General features: G+C 45.5%; 1 protein-coding gene and 1 long non-coding RNA gene across 2 annotated transcripts in view; both read right to left on the bottom strand.

The window, feature by feature from the left end:
• Positions 1-8121, bottom strand: part of LOC143174935 (uncharacterized) — a 90106-nt gene extending 81985 nt beyond the window's left edge. The window contains exon 1 of the long non-coding RNA XR_012999466.1: positions 7529-8121. This is a non-coding gene — a long non-coding RNA (uncharacterized LOC143174935). The remainder of the gene's footprint in view (positions 1-7528) is intronic.
• Positions 1-24433, bottom strand: part of LOC116432825 (uncharacterized) — a 474592-nt gene that overhangs the window by 423077 nt on the left and 27082 nt on the right. The gene's annotated exons all lie outside the window — the stretch shown is intronic.

Genomic DNA, 24433 nt, shown 5'->3' with positions numbered 1-24433 from the left:
GGGGGACAGGGAGGGCGGTTTAACTAATTTTTATTCCCCTTTCTACTGACCAGTTTCCAGGGCGCGTTCCCGGCCATCGACGTGCGCATGTTCTAGGTAAATTAAACTGCGCGTCTGTCGCACGTTCCACAAGAACAACGCCGGAATGGAACAATAACCCTGGCGAACATGCGAGCTATTGTTGCACGACCTTACTCCATAAGAACACAATTTCATTCATTCCACCACTCCAATGAATTCTAAAAAATACCTTCAATCTTTCAACAAACCACCACAAACCTACAACACTCCCAAACTTCAACCTCGAAACTAAAAACCTTATTAAAACACAAATACCATGATCTCACATTCACTGCCTCAACGAAGGATAACCAAAAAAAAAACAACCAATATCCCTATCGAATTCAATTAACCGGGACGAACGCCATCGGATACCCAACAAAGCCAACTGTACGCGTGCCTATTGTTCCCGGCCGATTGAACGCGAAAGTGAATAATTGAAGCAACCCGAAAAATTCATCAGCGACGCCCGCAGCCAAGGTTTGGCGTATCGGGATCGGTTTGAAAGGAGCCGTACGTGCACGCGTCCGCGTTTGTTCCCCGCCGAAATGTTCGTACAAATTTAATTCTAATCTCGCAGCACGTCGCGCCGCCCTGTGAGAAACCAGTTTCCAAAGAGGTCCGCGCGGCAGCTGTGCATCGCGGGCCGAGGTTATCTAATTTTCAGCCCCGCGTGCAACGTGAATGGCCGTAACTCGCGTACAATGCGTCCCCTCTCCCTCGCCCCTGGCCCAGGTGAATGAAAAGACACCTTGGCGCCGGGGCCGAGAGAGTATATTGTTCGTGGCGGACAGGACTGCGAAAGGGGTGCAAAAAAGGAAGGAAAGGGGGAGGGGAGGGGAGCGAGTATAGCGGGCCAGCTCGAACAGCCATACACCGGAGACCCAGTGAAATTATTAATTATGCTTGCCGGGCACGGATATCCGGGCGCGCGCGAGCCCGTCCGCGTCTCGCGCGGTTTAAAATGCGTGAACACGATACACACACGCACACGCAGACACATCTGTCCCGCAGATCGTGTAGATACGTTTCCTGATCCGCGTTTACCTATTCGTTTTCCTTTGTGTTTACGCTCCGCCTCCCTGCGCCGTGCGCGCGGGGCGAGCCGCGTAAATGTCCACGATGGTTTACGGGCGAACGAAAAGAATTGTTTACCTCTCGGTGTGCAACGCTCTTCTTCTTTTTTTTTCATTACGCGCGTCTCCGTTCGTTCCTCGTTGCGCGTAATCGTGTAATTTTTAATTCAAACGTTATCGGGTTGCTCGATCTGCCCTGGCGCTCTGTTCTCTATCTGCGATGGCGGAATTATGGAACGAGCGATTTAAATGTCTTCCGGTGTGCATTAACGATGTGAAATTCGCTTATCGTGTTTGTTCTGTTTTTAAGTGGATGACGGGCGCATTGTGTGAGAGACGTTTCATTGAATGGAATGGCGTGCTTGTGTTTTTTTGATGTTTCTAATGGACAATCGCTTATGATCCGCCACTCTTTAACGGCTTGTAGATAAATTTTTTAGCGATAACACAGTGCTCGACGGTGTTCGCGTTCGAGTGCCGCGTTATGAATAATTTAATGGGTGCAGCGCAATTTTCGTAACGCGACGCCCCGGTGAAGAGTTGCAGTTGCATTCGAGTTGACGTACTGCAGACGATGAGCCCGATTCGTTTCTTTTTCGAGCGAGTCCTTTTTTGTCCGGCGGATCTCCGCGTGGATTTCTTTTCGGCTGTGAGTTATTAGGAGTGACGTTTGAAATATTCAAATTTTCCGTCCGGAAGTATTATTCTCAGGTGGAATAACATTATCGTCGTTTCAACTTTTATCGCGATTGCGCAATCGCTTCCAGTTTATCGTGTATTACGAAGCAGAAGTTCATTTATTAAGCAATTTATCAAAGTCCTAAGATTATCTTGACAGCAAGTGCACCGTTACAAATTGTAATCGAGCTTGATATACGTCAGCGCCATAACTAGAGGGTATTTGGTATTCAGAACAGATTACCTTGTTCATCGATTTTGTTAAACACTCTGAAGCGCTCTATCCAGTTTCTATTAAAAATTAGCATAGTAGAGTATAAAACGTTTTCATCGCGAAAGCTTCTGTCGCTAACGACTTATAAACTACTTTCTCCTTCAATTATCCTCAACACGTCCATTTATCGATATTCGAACAGAGGTTCCTATAAATAAATTCACACACAGATAAATATTAGACAGCTTTACAATATACAAGTAGCAACAAATATCGCGAAACATTCACTGGAAGAAAATCATTTTTGTATCCATCAACACGAATACCTCGTAATTATTAATAAACACACCACACCAGCGTATTAATGGCGTCTCGTTTCCGTCGCAAAACAGTGTTCCTCGGCGAACACGCGAAAGCGAATTATCCCCGGGAAGAATACAATTATCCAAACCAGAAATTTAACGCGACACAGATGAACCGTGCTCCGACGGGTGACACGAATTCGAATAATAAAATATTATCACCGCGGCGCCGAGCGACCCAGAGACGAAACTGTTATATACCTTTCGCGAAAGACATATTCAGAGTTCGTTGCAAAGCTAACTGTGCGTCGCGTGACCCGAATTTCGGGGGAACAGCCTGAGCAATTTTCCAAAGTATAAAAGAGAACGCGGTCCGCTTTCTCCCGCGCAACGGCTCGGTGCCGTTCGTTAAATTTACTGGTTCGAGGGAAAACCTCGTATTTTAATTATCAGCGATTACAGAACGTTATAAAACGGACGTTCGGAACGGGCTTAACGGCGAAATAATTTTGCATTTTAATGAACTGCCGGTACGTTTGTAATAATAAAAGGTTCCGGGGCGCTCTTTAATTAGCCACGTCGGCTTTCCAACGATGAAACGAAATCACTGGACGTAATGATCGCGCGGCGGGTAGTTGCCCGTGATATAACGCACACCGCCGAAGACAACCGAGGTAGGCTTTAACGAACGCCGAATTTTCATTTTACCGCTCGATAACGGGCGCCGTTTATAGTTGCAGGAATGTTACCGCTCCTCGCGGAGCAACAACCTGTTATAATGTAAACAGGCGCTGCACCTTACACCGGCCATTACGAAAAATTTCCTGTAATTCCGAATTGAAACGCGTTTCATTATACGAAACGCTCGTTCGGATTCTTGTTTACGCGCCGCGAGTCGTTCCGTGTAAATGAAATCATTCCGAAATTTACGGAATTAACGATGGAACGGACGTTTTATGAATTACGAATCGCTATCTTACTCGAATTTCAATAAGCCCAAATTGAAAGCTTATATCGATCGTACATTGAAATATTTTAATAATTTGTTCCGGACTGGAGTTCGTTTACCTTTGACTCGAGTTGTAGATCATATATAAAATTTTGCAAGTGGCTCAAGTTAAATAGAGGAATTAATGGAAGAATATGACGTTTTTAGAATTAGTTAATACTTTACACGCTGATTATCGTTTAAGTTATAATATTAATCAATACTCAACCGGATCTAGTCAGAAGGGGCTCCATTTATATTCCGTCAACTCTCAGACCGCGTTCCTCCGAACGACAATACTCGCGAGCCGGATTCGTCCGAATTGTCCTTAATTGCTCGAAAATTTCAATAATTTTATCGCTACACTTCGCCAACCGACGAATCAAATTACACTGCTCCTCGTCACGGTCGTTCTCCTCTCGTCGCATTTGGGTCATCGCGACGTTCGTCCGCGACGGTCTACGTTCCTCCTCCGTCCGCGCAGCAAGAATATCAAAGAGGTCTGGAACGACTAGCCGTGGGGCCGATTGCATTATGCATAGTATCGAAACATGGCCGGCGTTCATTCGGAACCTCTACGAATTCCTCCAAAAATCCTATCCGCAAGTGTAATCGAGCGACATCTCCTTAAACCGCATTTCAAATTTAACTCACTACCTTCTGGCGCTATCGATCCAAATTCCAAAAGACGAACCGGATTGCCATGATCGATTAGACTCGAGTTAAGTTCGCAAATTAATGACGAGCTCGAAACACTGAAATAGTATTCGCCATTTCGCTTTGATAGCTTCCCGAAGTACTCGAACCAATGAATAATGAACTCGAGAAACGAGAATAGGAGTGCCTCGTAAATTAGTCAAGTGTAAGCTAGCACTGGTATAACAGAAATTGATCAGGTCTGCTCAACAGGGGCTTCGATATTAAATTACCTAATCATCGCGGGCACATATTGGCCTCGGTCCTATCAGCTGGTGAACACACATGTTCAGGATCACACCGCGAAGGTGTGGGCAGCGTAATTTCGCGTAAGGTCGCCGCGAGATCGGCCGGCTCGCGATCAATCTCGCGTGAGACTCGAACAACAGGTGCGCGGCCGTTGGTATCGATACCGAGCGAGCGTTTCGCGGAGGACGCGCGCGTCTACCAGGGAAACTGGGTTAGAAAAATGTCCCCGCCCAGCGGCGACCGACGTTTCCGCGAGAGGAACGGACTCGGGTCCCGGTGAACTTGAAAGTGCAGCGACTCGAGCCAGCGCGCGCCTCCGAGCGGTGCAACTTTTGGAATTCTAATTGAGCGAGGCGGGAACTCGACTGCGGAGCGCTGCTCGTATTGTTACTTCTTTCCGGTTGGAATGTCGGACGCGCGGTAAAATCTGTATTCGAGCGGGTTTTCCAGCGACACGTTCCTGCGGAGGATCTTGACGGGATAATTGACTTCTCGACTTTTGAATGCCGATAGTAATCGTTAAAACGAGTTTCGTCGACGCGGGGAACGGATCCACGAAAATTCCATCTGAACTTTTGCTGTAGAGTAACTTTGGAATTTGGATCGTCTTTTAGCTTTAGGTTCACCGATTCTTTCCGAGGATCTTTCAAGTTATTTTCGGCGAGACAGAAAGATGTTCTTGAGATTTGAAGATTATATACTTTTACCTTAAACCTTATTTTAGCGACAGGAATGTTTGTTGTGTTATGTTACAATACGTTCGTGCGAATGTTTCATTTTCGAAGCATAAGTCGATGATGTTCATAGAATCGGGATGCAAAGGAAGTTCGTCAAAGTTTTGTAAGAGCGTAACAAATTCTATAAAGGGAAATTTGAAAGTGAAATTGGTCTCCAGAGTAACTCCAACGCATGATGGACATTCGATTTTCGATAGTCGACCCGTTCAAGTTCAGTAAAAAGAAAAATTCACCGGCAAAAGCTGTGGGAAACAGAATCAATACTCCGAATATTAATTGCTAGCTGTCGAAGTCGTTCCGCGCGAGGCCGACCCGAAACAATGGCCATTAAAAAATCCATTGCTAGCGCGAATCAGTGTGACGGCGCTGCAATTGAAGTAATTGGAACGGCTAGATACGTTCGTTCGCATTAGCCGGCGCGGTCGCGTCCAGTCCACGGTTGAAAACGGACCGTCGGGTTTCTTTGTTTTTCGAATTTGCCGCGTGTCGCCCGGAGCCTTCGATCGCGCATCGAGTTACGAGCATCGCGCGACTTGACCGTGGGACCAACGTCAGCCCACGTTTTCCTCCGGTGATTTATAGGCGATAAATAAAGACAAATTTGCAGTTTTAAGCAACGAAGGTCTCGATAATGATTGAAGTCGTGGGAGGAAAACTCGGATCCATTTGAATTTCAATTTTATTGAACGTTAAACTCGCCGTAAAAGAAGAGGAGAAGATAAGAACGAGTAAACACGCGATCCTGATTTTTTCCTGCCGATTCGTTTCGATTATATTCAACGTCGCCCGTTCGGGGGCCACCGTTTCGCGGAACTCGCTCGAAACTCGCGACAAGAATGATACGTATTATGTGCAAATTTGTCCGTTAAAACTGTAATATTAAACGGATCCGCTCCGTTTACAATTCCGCCAGACGCCGGATGAGCCGCGCGCTTGTACACTCGCCGATAAATTCGCCGCGGTAATTTGCAACGCAGAATTTTAAGCGAATAATTCCCGGCTAGTCTATCCTGTATTCATCATTTCGTTCAAATTCAAATTTTATTCGGCCGTGCGCAGTGGTTCCGTTCAAATAAATGTTCATTGAGAGCGCGGAGGAGCGATTTACATAATGCCATTCCGAAACTACGAAAATCGCGCGGCAACGGTAATCGCTGGAATACCAAAATCGTTTGAACCTCGCGTGCGCGTTATCCGACCGAATATGGCGGCCGCGGGCCGCCCACGGTAAACATAATTAAATGTATCGATATGGCCCGATCGGAAACTAATTTCACCGTCTCCTCCCACAACAACGGAACGTTGCGACCTTCCAGTACCGGAAGTGAAAACGGGAACCACGCGATAGGAAACAATAACTTCCGTTGCGCAATGGTGTAAAAGTGAGCATTTTTTTAACGTAACAGACAATCTAGCGAGGAAAGCGCGAAAGTTACGTATCGGTGAAGATTTTTTAGCAGCCGGAAAGTTTCCGCGGCAGGGAAAAGCTGCTCGCGTCTCGACAATAGCGAGTCGAACGAAAACGCGCTAAACGAAAACCTATAACTGATGATCTTCATTAGCGATGTGCCAACAAAAACTGCGTAATTAATGATCCTAGCTGGCATCGCTGCGCGCCGAAAAAAATGCCGAGCAACACAGCAGTCGTCCTTAATTAACAAACCGAGAAGAAAACGCCTCGACTAAAACCGCGTATGCGAAGGATGAGCGAGCATCACGGTCGCATTGTTTATATGAGAATTCCTCGCGAATTCGCGATTTGTCACTGGTCCCACGGTCATTGCACGCGACCACTCTTACACAACCGGCCAGGCTGAAAATGTTTTCGTCGAGCCGCGATTTCGTCCGCGCCGGAAACGAGCCACCAGTTTTCGTTGTCTCTCAGCGAACTCCATTTTTCGAGACGTTTATTAGCCGCGCGATGTGCCCGCGTCACCAATGAACGGCGACCGTGAGCTTAAAACTATATTTTTTCCTTTGTTGCTACTTGGAAAAAGCGAGGTTTTCCTCTTGTGTCAAGCTGGTGCACCGAAAATGTCGTTTTTACCGAGTTTCCGCTTCGGCGGTGGCAAAATGGAGCCGAAAAAGGTTGGCTGTCTGCTGTCGCGCTATATATTAAAGATGGAACTATTGTGTAAGAGAAATATTCCCTAAAATCATGACAGACGATAGAATTTTTCCAATGTTTATGTAATATTTCATTTAAGTAAAGTTCAGAAAATAGATATCCTGAAGTTAGATGGCGAAAAGTCGAAAGCAAAACTCGAATTCGACCGATATCGGTATAACCGAATCGACGCGAATACCAGCGAAAGCAATTTCAATCTCTCCATCGGAATCACCGTCGATGAAGCCTATCGATCACGACCGCTAATCCCCGAAACCACATAAAATCTGCGTTATCCCCAGGAAAAATTCCACCGGCCAGCCTCCGGTTGAACGAACGGGCCCGACGTTTCAGGTGCACCAACCTAATAATTACCGGCGCGCCAAATAAAACGCGTGAACGAAAAACATCGGGGACTCACCGGGCTCTCTGTGCGTTTCCCCTCCGCTCGGAAGTGGACTGGTAACTCCGCGCTTCGTGGTAATCCAATGGCACACAAGAGGAACACAAACAAGTTTCACCGAACGACAAAGCACAAATTTCTTTTTATTTTTTCTCTCTTTTCTTTTGATTTTTATTCTTTCTCTCACCAAAGCACACAGCTCCGGGGAATAGAAGCTCGTGGATATTCCCCCCTGTCGGGCGACGAGGAAAAACGCGGGAATTTAAACGCGGCGCACGGACCGGTCTCGATTAACGACGCGATGCACCGATGTGATCACCGCGACGGGACGCGGCGACGCGTCTTCCGGAACGCTCCTCGGCGATGACATTAATGTTTATTTCGTAATGGTCAACCGGCACTCGCGGCAACGAAAACATCGACAGAAACCGAGACGAAGCGGGAACGGAACGCACGAACCACGCCAGACGAGCGTTCGCGGCAGACTGACAAGTGACAGCCGTAAGCCGGCGCAGCTCCACGCGCCACGCTATCCCTACTCACGCGCGTGCACGGCTCGCGGTATCCGTTCTACCTGGCCTGCATCCGCCGTTCCTGCCACCCCGTGACTACACTCGCGGGTTCCGCAAATTGGAACAGCGTTCCTGAATTTCTCAGGATTTTCAGCGGGCAAATGAGCCTTGAACTGGAAGGTGATCACTGCTAGTGTCCCGTGACCGCGCCATCAGGTGGCCAATTTTGGCAACACGGACCGTTCAATAAAAATTTATTGGAAAAACAGATTGTCATGTTTGCGAGAATGTTTTCAGGTGGGTGGAGTGAAAGTGGCTGATCGAGAATTCCGAATGCTTCGAAGATTTCATCGTGGAAACGGATGATTTGGGAGTCATTCGGATCGCGAAGGGATTAGAGGTTCGCATTGTGCTGCGTTGAGTGGTGGATGCGTGTTCTATTATTATGTTACCGTATACGAAAATAGCGTTTGGTAGTGGCAGATTCGTCGGGACGATGCTTTTCAGGGAATAAGGGGAAACGGTGGTATCAAGGATATATATGAGGTAATAATAGCCGCGCAAATCAGATTACCTTGCGAAGAAGAGCGAGCGCAGCGAAAGAAATTCAAATGTATGCGCATAATAGATCTGAGATACATTCGTGTACATCTTCGGTTCGAGATTATGCGAGTCGTTCGTAGCACGTATGTTACGTCGATGATGAGAGATTAAGCGGAGAAATACACTTCAATTATGAATGATTTACATAAAATGCGCGGTAGGGTATCTCTTATGAGAAAGTTATATGTGTAATTTTCTCGGTCGGCGATGTTTGCAATTCAAATTAATCACTTTTACTGATGTATTGAGTGCGATTGCTCGTGACAAAAAAAGGGTAATACAGTATGATTTGAATACAGAAAATAATATTAAAATATTTCTTTAATTTCTATTTTATATTGTTCTATCAGTTCGACAAAATTGTTTGTTAACAATTGCTTAAAGTGAATGTTTTTTTTTTAATGAAATATATTGTAGGAGATAATATTCGATGAATTCTAGTAAGCTAGATAAAACCGTTAGATTGAAGATAATAGATAAATGGATGAAACATCAAAGTAACGCACTCCGTGGTGAAGGCTCGAACTAGCATAAGATGATATCCTACTTTAGCCGGAGAAGCGAGCCATTGGTCGGTATGGAAGCTACCTGCATTAACAATAGACGTTGCATCAGAACAGATTTCATTTCCCCTCGAAAGATGGCAACAGTGCACCAGAACGTCTGAGCAACCCCTGTTTCACCATGAGTATCAAAGTTTGATAAGACTCCGGCTAACTCCGACTATCGATTAAGGCAACAAACTTCTCCTAATTGTCGGGGCGCTAATTAAAATCAAGAGCAAGAAGTTCGAAGTAAATTACGTATGCGTCTTCAAGTTTCAGAGAATTTCCTATGCACATTCTCGAGTAGATAGAATGATCATTAGTTTAAAGTCGCAGAAGTTTCTCATCAGTGGAAAATCATTGTCAACCACGGAAACAATACCAATAGGAAATTCAACGGAGTTCAAACACAGTCCCAAGCCAGCGATTACAAAACTAAAACTGTCATTTTTCGAAAATAGACTGAAACGACACTTGAAAAATAAATAAATATACAAATATCGCAATAAAGGAACACGGGAAGAGATAGAAATGACTAGAGCCATTTTAAATTCGTTTCCTTGTAACGTCGTCGAAATGCAATTGCGGAAATAGACGCCGGACCATGATTGCCGGTTTGAAATAAATTTATTTGATACATACTGTGGATCACCAGCTAAAGCGATATTGTCTTAGCCAGTCTTTCGATCTCAAGCTGCACACCGGGGAGTGCACTTCTGCAGAAATTCGATACCCAGAGCAAACTCGATTTAAGCTTTGGTCTGGTGACTATGGTAACCACAACTATAGTGGCCAAGTAACTCACGTTCGCTGTTACTTACGTCGAGGATCAGATCCTAAATCCCTAGTCACCGAGACGATCAGTGGAAATTCCAAATGTTTATGATTAGACACCCGATAGGGGTTAATTAGAGTTTGATACATCACGAAACGTTGTGCCCTTGAACAAAGTAAACAAATCAGTTTCTGATTTTCATAAGTGTTTAGAATGTGCCTGACAATGCAAGAGAAAGACATAAAGACTGAGAAAAAAATCAATTGACATCGAGGTAGTGCTACTCGCGAATTATCGCTGGTATTATCCACATCTGCCGACTCGATGGTAGATATCTATGTACGTTGAATGGAACGTCATTGGCCAGCGAAAACCGTTCGGTTTTCCATTTACCCGAAATCAACTCGGACCATTCCCTTGAAATTCAAATCGCACCTACAGCGAGAAAGTAATAAAGGAGCGCTTTCATCATCGTCCTAGACGTCTGTGCTCTGTAAAAGAGCACTTAATACCACCACCAAGCCTAGCCACCATCGCGCCTCCTTCAGCCGCCACCGACAGCTTCTGTGTTTTCTTCCAACTTTTATATAAGCGCTGGCCTCTTCCTGTCCTTCTCCTTTCTTCCCCAGTTCCCTCTCCATCATTTCTGTTAACCTCTTTCTAGTGTCCACATACCTTCTTCCACTTTTTCCTGCCAACTCTCCTAGTTTCTCAGTCTTTCTCTCAACATAGAAAATATTTTCATCCATTTTACAATTCGATTCCTACTTACGCGACAATTTCAGTTCTTCTGCTGTAACTTTAATTTACTTGTTTCCAGAGGAGAGGTACGTTTCGCTCACTATACTCTCGACTTAATCACTGCACCTGGCTGCCTGCGTTACAAGTCACTCGCACTCTGCGATGAAACCTTAATAAGCTCGAGACTTGTAATTAATTTTCATCGTCTTCCTCCTGGCATGTCTTCAGTTTATAGGTCAAGTAGTTGCGAGAATGAATTTTGTTAATATTATCAAACAAGTGAATGTAGCCTATGCAGTATTATTGAATGAAATAACGAAACTGTTTCGCAGTCTTGTTGCAGACTGTTTGAAAGACTACAATAAGATTACCTGTTTCGTATTTTAAAGAAAGCTCGGCCAGTATCGGGAATAGTTTACGGAACAAACTAAAGGAGAAGTGCAATTCCGTTCCCATTACAGAGCACAAAGAAGGAAGAACGAGGTTGTGAGAAATCGGTCGTTATATTGGTCGGACAGGCTTTTAATAACTTTGGAGGACACTTAGGGAACTGATCTTCAAAGAACTGTCGTCGCTCTTCCATTCACCCTTGCACTCAATAATTCTGTCCCAAATTATCCGTAATTGCCCGATTCGGCGAGCATCTTCTATAATTATTTCATCCTCGCTGAAATGTTATTTTCACTTCAATTCTTGTCACTTAGCTGAACTTCAAAAGGTCACTTCATTGCTTCGGTTATTTCAGTAACTTCAAATTAACTCTCAAAAGCTGTCGCCAGCGAAAAGCCCCTTAGTACTATCATTACTAACATTAAAAATTCAAAGAATAAGAAAAATTAATTTACATAACAATACATCAAATACTATTCACGTCTATCTTATAAAAATGATAGTACATCTTTCCAAATTCCTAATGACTCATTACATTCTACAACTGAAACTATTAATTTACGAAATAATTTTCGATATTTAACAGTTTGCCACCAGTCAGTGTAACATAAGAAACCAAAAACCGGTCGTTTCGATGGTTACAATACTTGAATCGTCTTTCACCGTGAAAAAAACCAACATCGTCCATCCCGGTGTTTTCTAATCGAAGCTTAAGGGTAGCAGCGTACAATATCCGCCGGCAATAAAGAAAAATCAAGGGCCCGAGGTATTTACCCGAGAACTTAGAGGCGAATTGGAAACGCTTTCGGATGCATCATCTCGATTCCTGATCCAGAAACCCGGTATCGCGCCGCGAAAAAACGTTTCTCGAGTTCTCTCCAACCCTCTCCCCGTTTCGCATCGCGCGCCCTCCCCCGTCCCCGTTCCGCGGCAACCGCCCACGAAGAGGTTTCTTTGCAAGCCGACCCCGTCTTCGCCTCTACTAGAAACTGTCGATATCTCTTGGCTTGCAGCGGGGTCCTCCTCTCGTCGGTGAAAGAGCCGGAATATTGAAATTTTCGGTCAGTGCCCGATTTTAACTATACGGACCGTATCTCCACCCGGCAAGAACCGAATCCAGACGCGACTCTACTCGACTCCGACCCGACCCGACTCGACTCGACTCGACTCTGCAGAGAGAGAGACACTCCAGCGTGAAAACGGGGGTTAGCTCGGCGCGGAGGCGAACGGACGGGGAGAGGGTTGCCGGCAGTTCGGTAGATCGGTAGCCCGGGAAAGCGAGTGAAACAGGCACGGCCTGAAAAGAGGGGCGCCGGAAAGAGGACGGACGGACAGACAGACAGACGGAACCGAGAGCCTCGCTGGAGGAGAGGAAAAAGACAATGGCGGGAGCGGGAGACGGAAGAGAAAAGGACGGTCGGCCGGGTGTAAGAATCAAATGGGGCAGTCGGGGCGGGGGAGGGAAAGTCGGCTGAAAGAGGGAAAGGGAGAAAAAGAGGGAGGACGTCAAGTAAACGAAGCCCTTTTGACTTTCTGGGTCAGGAAAGTCGATTACTCGGCACCCCAGCGCCTGGGTGAAGCTCTTAACTCTCCGCCAAAGTGTAAACAAGCCTTGGTACTGGGCGCGCATAAATCTAACGGGTGTATCGTTTGATAATCTGGGTGTGTTCTGCGAGATGGAAGAATATCGGTGTGCCTCGGTTGGTCGGTAAGTGAACACGATTTTGGGATTTTGGAATTTTTCGAATTTTCGCACGTTTTGTGGTTGCGATGTTTTGCGTTCTGTTCGTGGGGATGTTTGATTTGTTTGATAGCTTGTTAGGCGAAAGGAATTTTGTTAACATTCCTAATTCAGATTGTTGTGTATGATTCGATCGATTGTGTGAATTTTGAGGGTTTGTTCAGGATTTAATTGTACGGGTTCTTTTATTACTTTGAAACGGATTGTTCGTCGATTTGTAAATGTTACCGATTTAAAACTCGAACTTGATAATATAGAATAGCGAGAGATTCGAATAGGCTTGAATGAGTAATAATTGATTCAATTTAGAAGTCACGTGAGAAATATGAAGTTACAAAACGTTAAGTCCCACGGATCAACAGAATCGAATGTTAAAACCGGAGTGTCATCGAATATTCAGAGCCTCGGAATTCGTACTGGTTTCTAGATTGCGACAGTGTTTCTTTCACACCCGTTAGAAGACTGCGGCGAAGAACGAATACGCGAACGGAGCTCGAAACAGAAGTCATAATAATTACTAATTAAGCAACAGGCATGCTTGAATCCGTAATTACTGCTCGCACTGCATTCCCGTGCAACAATTTTTAATTATTATGACATTCATTGCGGTGAACAATTCGAATACCGCGTATCGTATTCCTTTCAAATGCAGCTCGCTTGCATAAATCTCTCGTGTATGGCTTCCTCTTTCTTTCGAGTTCGTAATACGGGTAAAACGCGATATCCTCGTGTAGCGATTCATCGTGAATGTAATCGCTGTCAATCGCGAATCATGTCGAAACCCTACGATAATAATCGGACGACGAGGATAAAAATAATTTCATTAATTACGTACGATTACTTATTATTGTACGCTTTGTTTACGTAGATTCCCTTACGCATGATTATTTATTATTTTCTCGGATCATTTACGTATTACTTACGCATATTTATTTACCCGTGATTATTCGTTATTTCACGTATCATTTACGTGTACTCGGCGCAATAATATTATTATTCGTTACGATATTAGAAAAGTACCGATAGAATGAGTTTCCTTCGAAGCCATGGCGACGTCGACTACGCACAATGAAACATCAAACGCAATTTCATGGCGTCCCGGGTACGCTGAAAGTGAACAACGCACCCCCTGCGCGGGAAAGATCGTTCATAGTTACGTTTATTCATGCCATGTATTTTAATTAACTTCTAGGGCGCCGCGGACACGGCTCTACATTACATGTATAATTTATGAGAAACACAAGTAAAACTTCCCGAAACGCCGGACTAATAGCTGGAAACAGCACATCAGCGTGGAAAATGTGAACGAAATTCCTGAATGAGGTGGATCGGGCGGAAACGTTGTTACAGTATAGAAACATTAGCGAAAATGTTCGGTCGCATTTTTGGTAGTAACGCGTCGCAAGTTTTCCCGATCGACCGACATAATTTAGAGATATATGTTTCGTTGAAATATATTCGACAGAGGCACGATCCGTTTTGTAAACTATGATGTTTGTCATGTTTATTTGCCTAATGAATGAATCTATTGCCTTTAAGATGAAAGGTTATTTCTACTCCCAAAATTTGAACATTAGTCGACAATAAATTCCATCAAAAGTGACTACTGTCGGTTGAATAACGCCCACTGAAAAGGTTCAGCTTCCACAGACGTCATTAAAACTACTAGAAAAGATATAATTATACACTGTTCCCAGATCTACAGATACACGAGTCGAATAATCCACGGCCGAGATATTAAATTTATATCCACGACTGCTTTCCGCGGAATTACATGGAATCATTTTAATTGAATGTTTTGAAATACTAATGTGAATCATAAAATCTTCATTACTCTTCCACAAGCGGTGTAATTAAAAGGAATCATGCTGACGCATTACGCACGTGAAACCTAAACCGAAGCGTACACGGAAAATAATTAAATTCCTTCTGCTGGGTATAAAGGATTAAATCCTGAATAAGAATTGAAAAGAGCGGGACGTCGAATGGATTCAATCGGCGAACAAAATATTATTTGTTTCTTCGAAACAGGAATTCACAGTTCACGAAACTCTAAGAATATTTCAATTATTCGTAAAGAATCTCCCCGCGGAACTGAAGTTCCACGTTCCGCCGCGATTAATATTCATTTTTTACGGTCGAATCGACCGTGGCCCGACAATGTTCAAAACGCTGAACGAAATATAATGCGGCCCGCCGTGTGCTTTCCACGAAAATGAGCAATTCGACGCGCGGTAGGCAACGTGCAAGCAAACTTTCTATCCTGGACAGTATAATTTTCAGCGACGGTTGCGCTGTTCCTCCAACAATTAGACTCTAATTGCGTAGACAGCTGCGAAGCCGCGCCGCGCCGGCCCATTGCTGCTCGAGCAACGCGAACCGTTAACGGGCTAACGAATGTTTACAGTGACTTGCGTCTATTACTCATCAGCGATCCCGCGACGCGAAAATTCACTTAGAGCCCGGGAATATCCGATTCCTGGGCCGCCGTCTTTCTCCGCTCGCGCGGGCAAGAGCGATTATATCTATTAAGCTGCGTGGCGGTCGTTGATTCCCTTAAGTAGAAAAGTTCCCGTCCTTCCGGGCGACGCTCCTTCTTATTTCGACCCCCGCGGATTTCCTTTTGAGGCGGTGGAACGCGTCCATTCCGTCGTAATTATACTTGAAAACGAAAAGGATCCTCTCCTCTCGGCGACAGTTTTCTTGCCTCGGTCCTTTCAGCGCGGGGAAAGCGCTCGCGAGCGTTTTAAACCGAAAGCGGCGCGTTTCCGCGGCGGTTTAGAAACAATCCGAGAAGGAAGTTGTCTCAAAGCGCGCGGGGAAAGTGACATAATGCCCCGCGAAGGGTGTCGAGTGCCTTCGAAACGGCTTTGAAATTTGTAATTGTTCCGAGTGGTTCGTCGGCAAGCTTTCTCTTGGGCTTTAATAAGATGATTACCGCGAGGAGGAGAACTATCGGTCTAGCGTAGACAAACAGATTTCCGTTGCAACGAAGATGGGGCAGGGAAGCCTTGGTGAATCCGGTTTATCGTTTTTCACAGTGAAATATTTCTGCTGCCGGTGTTTGCCGGAATAAAGTGGACTGAAGCGGAAAATTGGAGTTTTTTCAACTTTGATTAAGCTGGGTTTAAACGTAAAAATATAGACACACTCATCGCCACCCGCAGTTTAATTACAAGTTATCGAACGTCGCGCCATTATTATTCCCAGCAACGGCGCAATAACGGCGCAGCCGGTTTATTCGTCACAATAACAGTTGCCGAAACAACTCGCTAATATTATCGCAACAACCCCGGGGAACAAAAAGAATGTCGCCGTGGGTGTTGTGGAACCGATCCCGTAGGGTTCCAGGCAATTCCGTATTAACACGTTCGTTAGCTGCGTTTGCATCGGTAGCAGTTTTCGTACTTACAGTATTCCAGCAAATGCAGTGTATCTTTATGAAATATAAACGGAAAAAATATTGCTCACTTATATTACGATTTTTGAGAATGAAACGTAAAAATAAATGACATTCGTGCAAAATACAGTATGTAATGTTGGTAGCCATGATGTTAACACGTGACGAGACACCGTGATTTGTATGTTACGTGATAAGTATATTACTTAGAAAAAAAATTCACACTTAGCAACGTATCGCCTTCTATTCTGTTAATCTATTTTGTGTTGTTCGGCAATTCATTGAATACGGTTCTTGTTTTTATAAAAACAAAGTTTTCAAACAAATCAATTGAATGAGTTCAATTGAGGATAATGGAAGAGGTTGTAGTTACAGTTCTTTTCAGGCGGTTGCCTGTGTTAAAACGTCTCTCGAAGTGATAATGTTTGTTAATTTGGGACAAGTCTGAGTATAGCAAAAATAGATGATAATTCAGTATGGCTGGCAACAAAGTATCTGGTTTTCCGCTATGGTAATCGAGCGTTGCCAGCTTAGCCGCGGAGGCCAGCCTGTGGGCGTACAGTTTCGCGCGGCGCGTAAAACAAACAACGGGTCGAACAACATCGAATTAACCCGGGAATCAAATCATATACCCAATCAACATCAAAGGTCGGAGTACCAACGTCGCCAACATCCAGCGGAATCGAGATAGACGCGTAACCGCCGCGAGGCCCTGGACAGCGAATGCTTCTACGTATGCGGAGTCAGGGGGCACAATGGAGATGATTTATAAGCTGCGTAAATAACTCGTCGCGACACGGTTGCCCGAATCGTAAAATTTACTGACACCTTTATACAACTTTTGAACCGTGAGATATGCTGACATCAAACTTGGAGTGAATAACGAATTAATACAACAAATAGATCAAACAATTCTAAAAATATCTCTTTCACAACAGTACCTAACGTTCTTGAAATCGATAAAACATAAAACTAAGAAAAGATGCATATCTAATTTAGGTAAACAACAAAAGTAGAATCTAATGATCTGTGCATTGCGAGAAATGAAAATTCTGAAGCTTTATAACGAATTTGATTCGTTACCTTTACAATTTTTGACCCGTGAGATGTATTGACATCAAGCTTTAACAAATAAAACTAAAAACTGACGATTGTTATACATTGTAAACGATAAAAATTCTAAAATTTTATACTGTAATTCAACTCGTTAACACTAGAACTACCAAGCATTTAATACGATTCCCTATAAAATTAATAGTATAAATTAAAGTAATTCCTATAAAAATTGTAACAATACTTTCAGTTTCTTCAGAAATTCGTTATAGTATTGAAACGAAACTATTCATTTTCAAGATCGTTTCGAATATTCAAAATTTTAAGATATCAATAATTGCGAAATAAAAAGATTGAAACCAGTCATTTTGATTGGTACGGTAATTCTAGTGTTAAGCAAGTTCGATTCTAAAGGGAAGTATTTCGACCGTTATGGAATTTGGACGACTGCCGATTTGGCGGTTAATGTTTGTCCGTCCGTTTCCTTACGCGATACTCATTTCGACTCTCCTTTATCTCTGCCGTTTCGCCTGACGGACGCGACCGTGAAACAAAGAGGATGGACGCCGGGGGCACGACGCGGGTACCGTGCGCCTGCTCTTTTGTGTTTGTTCCTCTTCCTCGTCAGCCCCCGCCCCCGCGCACGGCCCCTTTTCCCTCCGTTCTCCGTGACTTTTCCATTCCTCTGCACGTCGGTGCTCGCTACTTCGACTAATCACTGGGTACCAAATAAAAAAGGAAACGGAACGGATGGAAGGGGACGCCGAGAAGAAAAAGGGGATCGAGAGAGATAGGAGAGTAAGCGGCGCCGTTCTGCCGGGAAAGGGGCCGTGATTGAGATCGTGCCACCACTTTCGTCCTCTGACCGAGTCGAATGAAAAATCAGGTTTTTTTTCGGACGATTGTGGCAAGGTTTCTGGTAAATGTCGAGTTCGATGGAGGTCTGGATAGAAAGGTTTGAAGTGAGGGAGGTTTCTCGTCGGTGATGTTCAATACGGCCATTTTTAGAAATCAATGCAATTGTATAAAGCTTCTTGGAGATGAATAGATGGTGTGATTAATGGAGATTATAATATACTATGAAGAAATTATTGCAATTTTTACGTGAAAAAGGGAGAAACCGTGATTCAATGGAACGACGTTCAGTCTGATCTATAAACGGAGGAAACCACTTGATCGACTTTGAGTTTGGTTCCGTTGAAGACAAAACGTAACAAGAGGAACCTTCGTATATATTCCTTCATTGAATAACTGTGATTTGATATTTAATCAAACTGTGTGTTATCAAAATATGAATTCTGCATACTTAGAAGCGAGGAAAGTTCCATTTCGCTGACTCTAAACGCGCTCCGATTATCCTTTCAGCATAATTTCACTGGGATCCAGGTCAGAAATAATTACTTCAGAGGTAACAATTATCGTTGGAAACTGTGTGTACTTTGGAATTCTTTTTCCCGCAAAAATTCGAATCCCCGCGGCGACGTCGATTGATCTCCGCTACGGGCGGGTATCCTTTCATTAATTCCGCTTGCGCGGAAACTGGCCGAGTGCGCAGTGAATAATTCGCAGTATGATAAAAGCGGCGCGACGGCGCGCTGTCTGCGACACATTGAATTTGACGTGGATCGGGAATTAAGGATGAGCGGCGGACGGCGACGGATAAGGGTCCCGGTGATTGCTGAACTCCGAAGATGTCAGTTGTTTGTCTTCCCCCCCCCCCCCTGCCTGTATTATTCAGCATTCCACTTCTGGTATTCCGTCTCCGATCGACGGTTAAAACTTCGTACCGAGAAGTTCCGCAGTTTCCACGGCGGACTGCGAAGTTTCTGCGGTTGGTTTGGTTACGGGGCCTTGTCCACGTTCAACAAACACGAGGAAAATGGGAATTGTATTAGAAAAGACTGTCACGATCGCGCGTCTAGCACTTTGATCAACAAGGGACGTTCTCCTCAATTACTTATCACCTGCGATTCATTTGAAATATATTCTCAAACTTCCTAAATAGTCGTCAAACAATATCTCCTTTAACACTAGAACTACCGCGGGTTTAAAGCGATTGATACGTAACCCCTATAAAAATTGTAACTATAAATTATTTTCGGTTTCTTCAAACATTCGTTATAGTATTCAAGTGAAGCTATTTATTTTCAAGATCATTTCAGATATCAATGGTTTTAAGATACCGATAATTGCGAAACAAAACAATCGAAACCAGCCATTTTGTATTCTCCACACAATACATTCGACAATATTTCAAACTTCCAATTTCATTGAAAATATGATTACAATATGGTATTAGAAATCAATAACACGAGTGTTCGTAAAGTGGGCTAAATAAAATAGTAAATGAACATCGAATATTTACGCAAGGATGACAGATATTTGCAGCGACCTTGCTCCAACTGCCATCCCGAGGAAAATCGAAGCTGCGAAACGGCGTGATCCCATTAAACCCAAGCCGCCATTTTTCTTTGCTCGCTCTGTTCCCAGAAACGGCTGCAAGATCGTTTTTCCAGCGACCAGCCGGATCTTTTCAGCGCCGCTCGTCTGTCAGGGGACACTCGCGATCTGCGCGTGGAACAATTCGGCCGCGCGACCGTATCTCCACCAGCCATCTAGAATTTCTCTGGCCCGCGCGAAAATTGCACGTACAAAAGGCCATTGGCGCGCGTCGATACGGACCACCTTCTATCGACTCTCGCCGTATTTCCCATCGGGCGTGGAGAACGAGAAGCAAGAAACAATAATCCGTTGTACGGATTCCGTACGAGCGCGCGCGCAAAAAAAAGAAAATTTAACAGGGAACAAATCGAAATTAGATTCACCGGGAACCTCCCACATTTAATTCGCATTTCGCGTGGCCCGTCGTGTATTTTAACATAAGGTTTTATTCCCTCTGTAAATTTCTCCCCTTTGTTCGGTTCTCTGCTATTTTCCTCTTAGTTTACTGTAGCGGTGGAAGTTTTCTGTACCTGATTCTCTTTATTAAACGCAAAGACGCTCCTTTGTAGGGGTTTGAAAGTCCTGGAAGAATCTGAACTAATAATACCAGTATCGAGGCCGTGAATATTAATAATCCGAATGCATTCTGCTTTATGCGGCAGATTCTCCGTGGACGAGACTTTGAACTTAAAGTATTACGGGTTCAACACGAGTGACACTGTCATTGGCATGCAGAGTATGTCTTTTATTTACTCCACAAGTTGCGTTGAATAATTCAATGCAGTTGATGAATTAAAAATTGAATCTAGTTTTTCTTTGCAGAAGATCGGGGAATTAGGTTCGCAAGAATTTAGACTCAATAGTGACGCCATCCTATGGCACAGTTTTTCCGTCGAAGCACAGACTTAGAATCCAAAGGGAAATGATCAAATTAGGGAATGCGGGATATGAAAGATTTTCGTGAAAATTTGTTGTTCAACGTCGGAAGCATCGTCAGAAAACGAGCCGGAACACTAGCGTGCACTAATAAAATTAGAGTTTTCGTTCGCGAGCCAGTTTCCTGCGATCGTGTCTCCGGGGTTCGTGGTTCCTTTGGCACGTGCCGGGAAGTCAATGCCAGCGGAAGAAAAAGACGTTCGTCGGTAGCCGTGACAGAGAGAAAGACGGAACGTTATGAGAATTCCTCGGCTTACATAGCCGAGTAATTGCATTTATCTTTCACGAAACACGGCAGCGCTATTCTTTTCCATCGCGGGCCGCGTCGCAGCCGAAAATGGCTCCCCAAAGGCGAATCAGTTTCGTCGCGGCGCTCGTTGAACGTTTCAAACAATTTTTCATCCCAAGCGTATCCTATTCCGAGCCGCCAATCCCTTACACCCCATTTCGATGATCCGCCCTCAGCAGCCATTACGAGAGCGTAACTTAGCCTCCGCAAGATCGCAGCATCGCGGAATGAAAATTTCAATTATGAAAGCGACGCAGCGGATTAAGTCCTCGGCGAAACAAGAGAATTATATCCGGAGGAACAACGCGAGGCGCGACATTAAAAATTCCGCTGCTCTAATTGTAAAGTCATCCTGCGGCGTGTTCCTCGCGGGAAGATGAATTAGGGGTCGCGAGCTTAATTGAATAATTCTGGGACGCGCGTAATAAACGGCCGGTCGCGTCGTCGTCCATCATCATCGCGACGCGATACAACGGGGAACGGAACCGTCGGCGGCCACCGCAAGACAAAGGCGCGGAGAGAGGACGAAAAACACATGGGGAACGGAGAAAAATACAGGAAGTCCGTGTAGAACGCAGACGAGAGTCGTTTGACATCGACGCGTCGAGGAAGAGAGGCAAGAAGTGATGAATCGAGCGGGAAAAGTGACGGTGCGATGCTTTCAGCGTTGGTTATCGGTCGAAACGAGGAACCGGCGGGCGTGTCGGTCGGTCGGCGCGTCTCTGAAGCCGCGCGTCCGGAAGAAAGCGAGCGGCCGGGTATCGCGCGAGCTTTTCTTGCGGCGGGCTTCCTGCCTGTTTTTCCTTTACCAAACGGAAAAAAGGGGGAAAAGTGCCGCGGGAAGTCGCAACGAGGTAAAAGATGGAAGGCGCTGGGTAAAAGGCGGCCGGAGAGAGGGGCGAGGCGAGGCGGGGGCTTAAAAGGCGAGAACGAAGACGTTTGGGGAACGGGGCGGGGAAAAACAAAAGGCGCCGCACCGCGCCGCGTCGCTGCCCGGGAAATGGTTCGCCCACGAGCGCCGCGATCGCGGACAAAAGAAGGCCGGATCCTCGCTCAGAGGAAAATATTTAATCCCTTCGAACGACAGCTACTGCAGCTGATCGCCGGACCCAGCTAAGAGCCGTTGCTTTGCATTTTAAACGGGATTTATAGGGGAGAGAGTTATCCCGACACTCGGCTGGATCACAGGCTTTATTCCTCGGTTGTTCCTCGACGAAGATTTTATTCAGGGGTGGAAGATTCCACGATGCTGCGAAAATATTTGGTCAAACACCGTATGCGGTCCAAATGTTTCACTTGCAGGGGTTCGTTTTATCTGGAACAGGTGAGTGACAGTGAAAAGAAGACAAAGACCCGCAGCGGAAGTTTTATCAAATTGTTTCTACCCGGAGAGAAAAGACTCCGCGGAACTATCCTCGGAAGCATTGGAAACACGTGATCCCCGGCGCGTTATCTCCGTCCCGAATGCTTCAACGGCGGTAGCCGTGGTCCACGGATTATGTTTTAATAAAAATGCCGGCGCAACTTTCCCGCGGAATCAATACCGAGCCGCGTTCCCCGACGTTCCGGCTGGAAGAGAGGCCGAGCCGCGGAACACAGGCTTCCGAAGCCGGGATCCGCCAGCGGGAAGTCGGGCACACATACCTTTACAGCATTTATCATCAAATAAGGCCACGAGTTTTCATTAGTCCCGAGGAAAGAGCGCCGCGAAATATGGGAAAATTGGAATCTCTTCTCCATGGCCCGTTTTTCCGGAGGCGGACGATGAGACTTGGCACGAGGAGCGAACCTTTCGCTCCGGGTGCAGGCTGGACGGGTCGGGCGGGGCGATGGGTGGCGCGGTTCAACGGGCTTGTGGGCCGGGAGCTAGCGGAACGTCGATTCGCGGTGACGATATCAAGCGAGGGTCGCGTTTATTTGTTCGTCGAAAACAAAGCTTGGAGCAACAGGCCCTCCGCCCTTCCGGGGTGGCGACATTCCGCCCGCGCGCCGCATCCGGCACCTTTAACCCCCCCGACACCACCCACCGGCCGCCCCAATTGGAAACTACTTCGGCCGATAACGGCGTCGAAAGAAATCCGAGGATGAAACGTACGCTCGCCTTCGGAGGCCGGTTTATCGAAAGACGGAGGTCCATTGTTGCGCGGGACTCGAAATCGAGTTTCCGCTCGGTGGTAGCCGTGGCCGAATATAAAATCGAACCCGACCGAGCGAACGGCCGTAACTGCGCGCGGGGAACTTTCCTCGCGCGATACGGAAAATATTGTGTACGTTTTCCTTCCTTTTTGCCTTCGGTCCCTCCGATCGGACGCGATGGAAACGTCCTGAACCAGCCGCACTGTTCCGAGAATAGGGCGGACGGTTTTTGGAGCTGATGGCTCCCATTCAGTGAAATTCCGGGGGACGCACTTCCTGTCCCGAGGTTTACGAGCGGAAAGCGACGCTCGAATTTATGAGATCTGCATTTTTTATGGGTCTTGCCTCCACTTTGGACGCTGGAGTTTTCATTTATCACGCGTGCACCGTTTAAGTGATTGACCCGGCGCTTTGGTTCGCGATGTTTTGGGATTCGGAGAGTCTGTTAATAAACGCGGGGAGTGTTCGGAGTCTTTGAGGTGTGTTGGACGATTGTGATTGAATGGTACGAATTTAAGTGATAATGGTTTAATTAATCGCTCTGGAACTTGAACTGAAATAAGACAGGCTGCATTCGTAGAAACGAGCGGTAAACGTATTTTTAAGCATACAGTTTTCAATATTATCCTCAAAAATTACGATTTCTGCCGAAACAACCTAATACATTGCAAATCCACAACTCCAACAATAATTCCACAATCTGCCTGTATTGATTGCAGTTCCTACACAGACGCACTAGTCAACACTCGAATCGGACACGCGTGGAACCAATAGGTACTGCGCTCCGGTATCCAACTATGTAGATACTCATTTATTTCTAAGGCTAGCCGGGTACCGCGTTTCATTTCCAAGGATTTGCATATCTATGAGCCCAGCGCGATGCACGGGATGCGTGCGAGGGTAAGTACACGAAGGAAAGGAAACCGTGATCTCGGCGCGTAGTGGATAAGCACAGAAACACGGGGCTCGAAGGGGGTTGCGGGACATGTTGAAGAGGTTGAGGACTGAGATGCTCCCGTTACACTCGACGGGGTTGCGAGAAGGTCGTGGCAGGCTATTGTAATTGTAATTAGCAGCGGACCGATTCATTACAGCGCCCAGAAATGCACGGCGCAGCCGCGCCCCGTTCCGCGAACGTTAATACAGTCGGTACGAGTGGAAACTAGTTCCTAAATTAAGTAAATTTTAATTTCTTAATGTAGCTATTAATTGCAGCTTCCAAGGCCTTACTGTAGTTCTTAAGACAATATCATAGTTCCCAATGCTGTAGTTTTCGAAACGATACAGTAATTTTCAAAGCAATGTGTAGTTTCCAAAGCAATACCGTGGCAATCAAGGATAGACTGTAGTTTCGAAAGCA

This window comes from Nomia melanderi, chromosome 9 (assembly GCF_051020985.1).
Source record: "Nomia melanderi isolate GNS246 chromosome 9, iyNomMela1, whole genome shotgun sequence".
In the NCBI taxonomy this organism is placed as follows: domain Eukaryota; kingdom Metazoa; phylum Arthropoda; class Insecta; order Hymenoptera; family Halictidae; genus Nomia; species Nomia melanderi.
Note: the sequence above shows the minus strand (reverse complement) of the source record. Positions and strands in the feature narration are given on the sequence as shown.